The 8,000-nt window shown below is 45.2% G+C and overlaps 1 protein-coding gene across 1 annotated transcript in view; it reads left to right on the top strand.

Annotated features, from left to right (window-relative positions):
* The first annotated feature begins 1,913 nt into the window (after positions 1–1,913).
* The window catches only part of LOC112074598 (protein-tyrosine sulfotransferase 1-like), a 73,166-nt gene continuing 67,079 nt past the window's right edge, over positions 1,914–8,000 (top strand). Inside the window, 1 exon segment of the mRNA XM_070440592.1 lies at positions 1,914–2,124. The gene's annotated coding sequence lies outside the window, so the exon portion shown is untranslated.

Raw genomic sequence — 8,000 nt, forward strand, 5'->3', positions numbered from 1 at the left:
CTGTTCTCAAAGTACACACTCTCATGTACTTGTCCTCTTTGCTCAGTTGTACACCGGTCGGCCTCCAGCTCCTTTTCTCATTCTCGCGTTGAGGAGCCAGTTTGCGCTCGTTTCTGTGAGGGAGTAGTACAATCAGGCGTTGTAGAGATCTTCAGCTTTCTTGGCAGATTTTACTCGCGATAGGACATTACGCCTCATTTTCTCAGAAACAAGAAAGACTGTAGACGAGTTTAGAACACAGAAACCGCAAAGTTTCTTTGTTTCTGGCATTTTGAGCCTGGTAATTCAACCCGCAAATGCTGACACTCTCAGATACTCAACTAGTCTAAAGAAGGCCAGTTTTGATTGCTTCTTTTCAGAACACAACAGTTTTCAGCTGTGCTAACAAAATTGCAAAAGGTTTTCTATATCAATTAGCCTATTTCAATTGCTAAACTTGGATTAGCCTAAAACAACGTGGCCATGGAACACGGATGATGGTTGCTGATAAGGGCCTCTGTAACGCCATGTAATATTCTATTAAAAATCTGCCATTTCAGCTACAATAGTCATTTTAACATAACATTTAACCAATGTCTACACTGTATTTCGATCAATTTGATGTTATTTTATCTGGTCAAAAATGTTGCTTTTTCTTTCCAAAAAGCAAGGACATTTCTTTGTGACCCAAACTTTTGAACGGTAGTGTACATATTGTGCCAAAGCTTACTTTGGAGTTTAAAATATTAACATAATTAATAATAATAATTCAAATTGGTCAACAGGCAACAGTAACAACAATATCAAGGGTCAAAATAACCATAACATTGAACAATGAACAATAAGCTAGAGGACAATGTGCAGGTGGTTGTCTTGTCGAACACTGTCCTTCCCTACATTACTCATCTCATATGTATATACTGTACTCTATACCATCTACTGCATCTTGCCTATGCCGTTCGGCCATCGCTCATCCATGTATTTATATGTACATATTGTTATTCATTCCTTTACACTTGTGTGTATAAGGTAGTTGTTGTGAAATTGTTAGGTTAGATTACTTGTTAGATATTAATGCACGGTCGGAACTAGAAGCACAAGCATTCCGCTACACTCGCATCAACATCTGCTAACCATGTGACCAATAAAATTTGATTTGATTTGAACTGGATACCTAAACCTGGTAAATCAATCAACTGTGTCGAGATTTATCCTATTATATACTGTGGTTGATTACTTATTTAATTCACTTGATTAAAATGTCCAAATGGATTAATACTCCAAATTATTTTAAATTCTATTGTGTGAATATGCGAACGTGCCTATTTGCCAGGAAGCAAATGTGTGAACATCTGTTGCCTATAAATAGACTGACAGATATAAAGTTCTGGTTGTGGTCTCAAATCATTGGAAGAGTAAATAAATTATGACATTTGTATTTATCAAAATACTGTTTAGCTTTTATAACACTCCAATATTATGCAGTGCTTTATGACGCTCCAATATTATGCAGTGCTTTATGAAGCTCCAATATTTGGCAGTGCTTTATAACGCTCCAATATTTTGCAGTGCTTTATAACGCTCCAATATTTTGCAGTGCTTTATAACGCTCCAATATTTTGCCGTGAGCTGTTGCGCAAATATTTCAAATGGAGTTCCCTGTCTCTTTAAAAACATTGGTACATTCTAATCCCGCCCTTCAAAGCTTTCAACCAACCCTCTGCCATGACACATTATGATTTGTCTTCTGCAGGTGGTCCAATCGCAAACCGGCTTTCAATTACAGGGCACTAGGGGTGTATTCATTATCCTAATTTTGTTGCAAAATGTTTAATAAACGGAAGCAAACTGAACGAAACGGGAAGGACCTAACTGAATTAGTCCAATAGAAACTCTCGTTTTCGTTGTAAAAACGCAACTGTTTACAACTGTGTGGACAAATGATTACACCACAGTCTCGTAAAGCAGGGGATACGCGTTTGCAGCGATACAACTGAAGAGAAAGCAGTACCAAGTAGTATTGTGTGTCGGATCAGTGGAACAACAGGGGAGCAACTAGAAGGGGTGGAATGTACGAGCAACGGGGTTCAACTATTAAATAAGCAGCTTGATCAACTGTCTCCGGCGCTGGATCCGCTACATTAGGTGGGTGGTTATATTGTGCCAAGTGAAAGATTCCGACTGGGTAGCAATGCTCTTCTCTTTTCCCACTTCTCTTCCAGCTTCAGCGGCGCTAACCGCGACTGTCTACCTCTACCTAGTAGGTTAACCACTACTCATTTTAAGCATTACCAAATCGGAGGTCTTAAAGAAAAGCCGCCCGTCAATTTTCGTTTTAGCTCAGACATTTTTAATAGTTGGTGAATCCGTGAAATGCGCTGATAGCTTGGCATCATTGTAGAATGTTTTGGCACATGCCACCCGGTGTATGAAGACAGAAGATGTATCATGCATCTTGGCACAACAATAATCATGATCTGTCAAGCCCATTTTCAAATAGACATCTAAATGAATCGAGTGTTGTGTCTCCGTATTGGCAGTTATGTTCTCGTGTTTTAACCAGTTACATTTATTGTTCTTCTGCAGCATATCAGTAATGTTTTTTAAATAATTTTTTTTAACATTGAAATCAACAGTAACTGTTGATTTGCGCACAACTAAAACAACAAACGTTGTTGTTATTGCGGTCTCCCTATATATATGTAGCGGAGGGTTGTCCACAGAAGACTGACATGGCTACCGTAGTTAAACTCACGTCGTCAGTCTTTTACCTTTTTAGATATTTCCACATCAGAAGACATCCTGCCTGTAGACTGTTGATGTGGAATAGCTACCGGTCAACACAGGAAATATTGGACGGAATTATGCAAACGTCATAATGTGTAAAAGTGTTCCGAGGGAAGCCTGCTACACTTGGCCCTCGGGGATTATTATGTAGCTGAATTAATCAAGACAATATTATGAATCTCGGCAACCAGCCATGAGGTAGGTCTACCTCCCAGATGTTCTGCCATCGGCCGCTTGCAGTAACCATAACTTAAGGGGAATGGGTCCAACATAAAAATAAAAAAAAATTATTTCTCAGTGCACACTATTCCCGACAGCTGTTGACAAAACGTATAACTTCTCTGTGTCATGTTGGAAATAAATTGTGATGACAGATCGGCTACTTGGCGTATGCATCAAAGGCTCCTCTGGTTTACTCTTTATTGGCAATAGGCAAAGACAGAAAGAGATAGGATGATGGTATGTCTGGTATAGAATATATATGATTAATATGACATAATGTTTTGAACCCCCTGGCTCTTATAGTGATGGAGATGCTGGTAGAAAGTGGTTGATGTGTGTTTATTCATATTCTGGTGACTCGGTGCCAACAGCCCGCCCACGGTCCATTAGACTTTGTTCACAGAAATTCACAAATTTACGTTATGCTATAGAGACCTCTGATTATTCACTGTTAAGGGTTTATTCACATTTTGACTAATGGAAAATTCATTACTTTTCCATGACTTCTCCATGACTTTTAACCAAATATCCAAGACCAATAATTGATGATATCTCTATGTCTGTGTTTAGTCAAGCAGCCCAATTCTGATATTGTTTTCCACTAATTAGTCTTTTGACCAATCACATCAGATCTTTTCACAGAATATCTTTTTCCCATAGCTTATCTGATTGGTCAAAGGACCAATTAGTGAAACAAATATCAGAATTGGTCTCCCTTTGTAAATGCAGTCAAAATAGCCTACATGGAAAAAGTCCTGTTAAATGTGGTATTGCTGCTGGTCTCTGACCCCATGTAGCCTACTATCTCGTGCCGTTGTGCCCTTGATCAAGGCACTTCACCTCCCTCAAAGTAGAATAACCACATTGTTAGGCTACTGTATAAAACCCATGTGGCCATCCCTCCATCTGGAGAGCTGGGTGTGTCTGTTTTCATCAAGGTCTTGTTGAGTAACAGATGTGGTGTGTTAGACGGGGGACGGTTGGCCACCCGAAATATAAAATATTGCAACATTACAACCAAATACTTTCAATATACAATTATTCTCTCATTCAATGAATCTGGGATAGAAATGGATAAGGTAGGTTACTTCAAAACAAAGTACTAAGATTTTTTTTATTTTATCTATAACCTTTTTATACGGCTAAAATATTCATATTTCAGGGGAGATCTATGCACAGCATGGAAGTTATTTGTCCATTTTAGAATATTATTTTTGCATTGCTGAAATTACCGGGTTAGCCTACTGTTTTAATAGAGAGGAATGTCAGGTTTCCTGTTATGGTGTCAGATGTCAGACTTCTCAACAGAGCCGGTTGGAAACAAGACGGTAATGACATTAATGCTTATAGCTGAATAGTTAACTAGCGAGATTACGAGCTGTGTTTTGAATTGGCTATATAGTCTATCATTATTTTATAGGCTACCTGCTGCTCCCCCCGGGTGCGCTACTCTGGTCAAACTATGGGTGCGCTTACTTCCTGGTATTACTGGCAGGTGCGCTACTTCCTGGTCCAAAGTACTTAGCGGTGCGCTACTTATCTGGTCATACTGGGCGGGTGCGCTACTTCCTGTCAATACTGGCGGTGCGCTATTCCTGGTAAAGACTAGTGGAGCGCTACTTCCTGGTCATACTGCGGTGCGCTACTTCCTGGTAATACTGGCGTGCGCATAGCTTACTGTCATACTGGCGGTGCGCTACTTCCCTGGTCAATATCTAGCGTGCGCTACTTCCCTGTCAATACACGGTGCGTACTTCGCTGTCAAGTACTGGCAGTGCGCTACTCCTGCGTCAATTACTAAGCGGGTGCCGCTACTGTAGTCCTGTCAGATGACTGCCGGGGCGACGTACTGTCCCGGTCAACTATACTGGCGGATGCGCTCCTCGGTCAAATACTAGTGGAGTCGCTCTTCCCGGCTCAGTGAAGTCGGCGCGAAGCTACTAGAGGTCCGTGTCAAGCATACTAGGGAAGCGCTACCTCCCGGTCAATAACTAGATGAGCGCTACCTTCCCGGTCACTCATGAACTAGGTGGAGCGCTAGCTACGTCACCGGTCAAACTAGTGGAGGCGGCTACTTCCGGTCCATACTAGTTGGGAGCGCTACTTCCGGTCAAATACAAGGGGAGCGCTACTTCTGGTCAATACTAGCGTGCGCTATCTCCTGGTCAACATACTGGCGGTGCGCTACTTCCTGCGTGCAGTACTAGGAAGGGAGCCGCTACTTTCCTGGGACTCAATACTAGGGGAGGGCTAACTTCTGGGTAAAGACTAGGAGGAGAGCACGCTAACTGTCCTGGTCGAATACTAGGTGAGCGCTAGCTTCCTGGTCAAGTATACCGCTGTGGAGCGCTACTTCCTGTCCAATCTAGCTGGCATGATAATAATGTCTGGCATTCTTGGTCCCGTGGGTGCCTATTACTGGTCATGACTGGCGCGTTACTTCCTGGGGTGAAGATATGGCCGGTGCGCTACTTTCCTGGATGCAAGAATACGGCGTGCGCCTTCCGGTCAATTCTGCTGCCTATTCTGTAAATACTAGTGGAGCAGCTACGTTCCGGTCATACGTGGAGCGGTGCTACTTCTTCCTGGTCAAGACTAGAGGGCGTACTTCCTGGTCAATGACTGGCGGTGCGCTACTTCCTGGTCCAATACTGGCGTGCGCTACTTCCTGGTCAATACAGTAGCGCTATCCGGCCATACTAGTGAGCGCTACTCCTGGTCAATACTGGTGAGCGCTACTTTCCTGGTCAATACTGGCGGAGCGCTACTTCCTGGTCAATACTGCGGTGCGCTACTTCCTGGTCGATACTGGCGTGCGCTACTTCCTGGTCAATATAGCGGTGCGCTACTTCCTGTTCAATACTGGCGGAGCGCTACTTCCTGGTCATACTAGCGGTGCGCTACGTTTCCTGGTCAACGTACTGGCGTGTCGCGCTACTTCGGTCAATACTAGCGGTGCGCTACTTCCTGGTCAATACTGGCGGTGCGCTACTTCCTGGTCAATACTAGCGGTGCGCTACTCTGGTCAATACTGGCGTGCGCTACTTACCTGGTCAAATACTAGCGGGACCGCTAAGACTTCCTGGTCAATACTAGGGAGCGCTAACTCCTGGTCATACTAGTGGAGCCGCTACTTCCTGTCTACTATGGAGCGCTACTTGCCTGTCATACTGTGTGCGCTAACTTCTCTGGTCAATACTCGGCGAGGCTACTGTCAACTACCTTCCTACTGGTCCATACTGGCGGTGCGTACTTCCTGGTACAATTAAGCTTGGAGGCTACTTCCTGTCATACTAGTGGTGGCATGTCCTGCATACAGTGCGGCTCTTGGTGTCTTAGGTCATACTGGCGGTGCGCTACATTCATACTGGGTGCTACGCTGGCCAAACTAGGGCGCTTCCTGTAATATGATGCGTACACTTGGTCAGCAAACTCTCACTTGGCGTGCCTATTTCCTGGTCAAATGACTGAGCGGTGCGCTCTTCCTGTTCATACTAGGTGAGCGCTGACTTCGGTCAATACTAGTGAGGCTACTTCCTGGTCAATACTAGTGTGCGTACTTCCCGTATAGGGTACTTCGAATGAGTTTGCGCTCGGAATATGCGGTGCGCATTGTCTACGTCGCTAACTGTCGATAGGCGGGCTGCACTGCTGGTCGACGTGAGCGCCTATTCCTGGTCAATACTGCGGTGCGCTACTTCCTGGTCATATAGCGTGCGCTACTTTTCCCCCCCCATGGGTCACATACTAGGCGGTGCGCTACTGCCTGGTCATACTGGATATGCGGGCGCTACTCCATGATCAATACTCAGGGGGCTACTTCCTGGTTCAATACACGGTGCGGTGACACTTCTGGCAATACTAGGGACGCGCTACTTCCTGGTCAATTACTATGCGAGCGCTACTTCCTGGTCAATACTAGTGGAAGACGGCGCTAGATTCCGGTGCAAAGTACTGGACGTCGTGTCCGGTGTACTACTTCAGTCAAGGGTTGCGCTACTTCCTGGTCAATACTGCGCGGTGCGCTACTTCCGGATCAATCATCCATGGCGAGTGCGCTACTTCTGTCAAATACTGCGGGGGCGCTAACTTCTGGTAATACTAGAGTGAAGCGCTGGTACACTTCCTGGTCAATACTGGGCGGTCGCTACTTCCTGGTGCTAATACTAGGCGGTGCGGCTACTTCTCTGGCAATACTGGCGGTGCGCTACTTCCATAGGTCAATACTAGTGGAGCGCTACTTCCTGGTCAATACTAGTGGAGCGCTACTCTCCTGGTCAATACTAGTGTGGCGCTACTTCTGGTCAATACTAGGCGGTGCGTCTACTTCCTGGTCAATACTGCGGCGCGCTACTTCTGGTCAATACTCTAGTGTGAGCGCTACTTCCTGCGCTCATCGCCTTGCGCGAGGGGGTGCGCCCTACTTCCTGGTCAATAACTGCGCGGTGCGCTACTTCCTGGTCAAATACTGTGCGGTGCGCTACTCCTCCTGGTCAATACTGGCGTGCGCTAACTCTAGTCTCCGGATCACATACTGGGGGCGTCTACTTCCTGGTCATATACTAGATGGAGCGTACTTCCTCGTCCATACTACGTGGAGAGCGCTAACTCCTGGTCAATACTAGTGGAGCGCTACTCCTGTCAATACTAGTGGAGGCATACCTGTCGGTCAAATGATGGAAGCGCTACTTCCTGGTCAATACTAGTGGTCGGCTCTAGCTTCCGTACCGAAGCGATTGCAATACTAGTGGTGCGTACTTCCTGGTCAAGTCCTAGTGGTTGCGCTACTTCCTGGTTCAAAGTACTGGTCAGGAAGACATAGTACAATACTTTGGTGGGCTTCCTTTATATTTGTCACATCATATTTAAAAATTGGAAACTGTCGATTCCCTTCTTTGCAGTATCCCAACTCTCCCTGACGACAACAGCTCAGGGCAGCTTATCAAATCACCCTGCAGCTTGGAAGCAGGCTAGCACAGGAGCTCAGCCGCCACAGGAAAAACAACTGACGG

The sequence above is a fragment of the Salvelinus sp. IW2-2015 genome, unplaced genomic scaffold, assembly GCF_002910315.2.
Source record: "Salvelinus sp. IW2-2015 unplaced genomic scaffold, ASM291031v2 Un_scaffold2704, whole genome shotgun sequence".
In the NCBI taxonomy this organism is placed as follows: Eukaryota; Metazoa; Chordata; class Actinopteri; order Salmoniformes; family Salmonidae; genus Salvelinus; species Salvelinus sp. IW2-2015.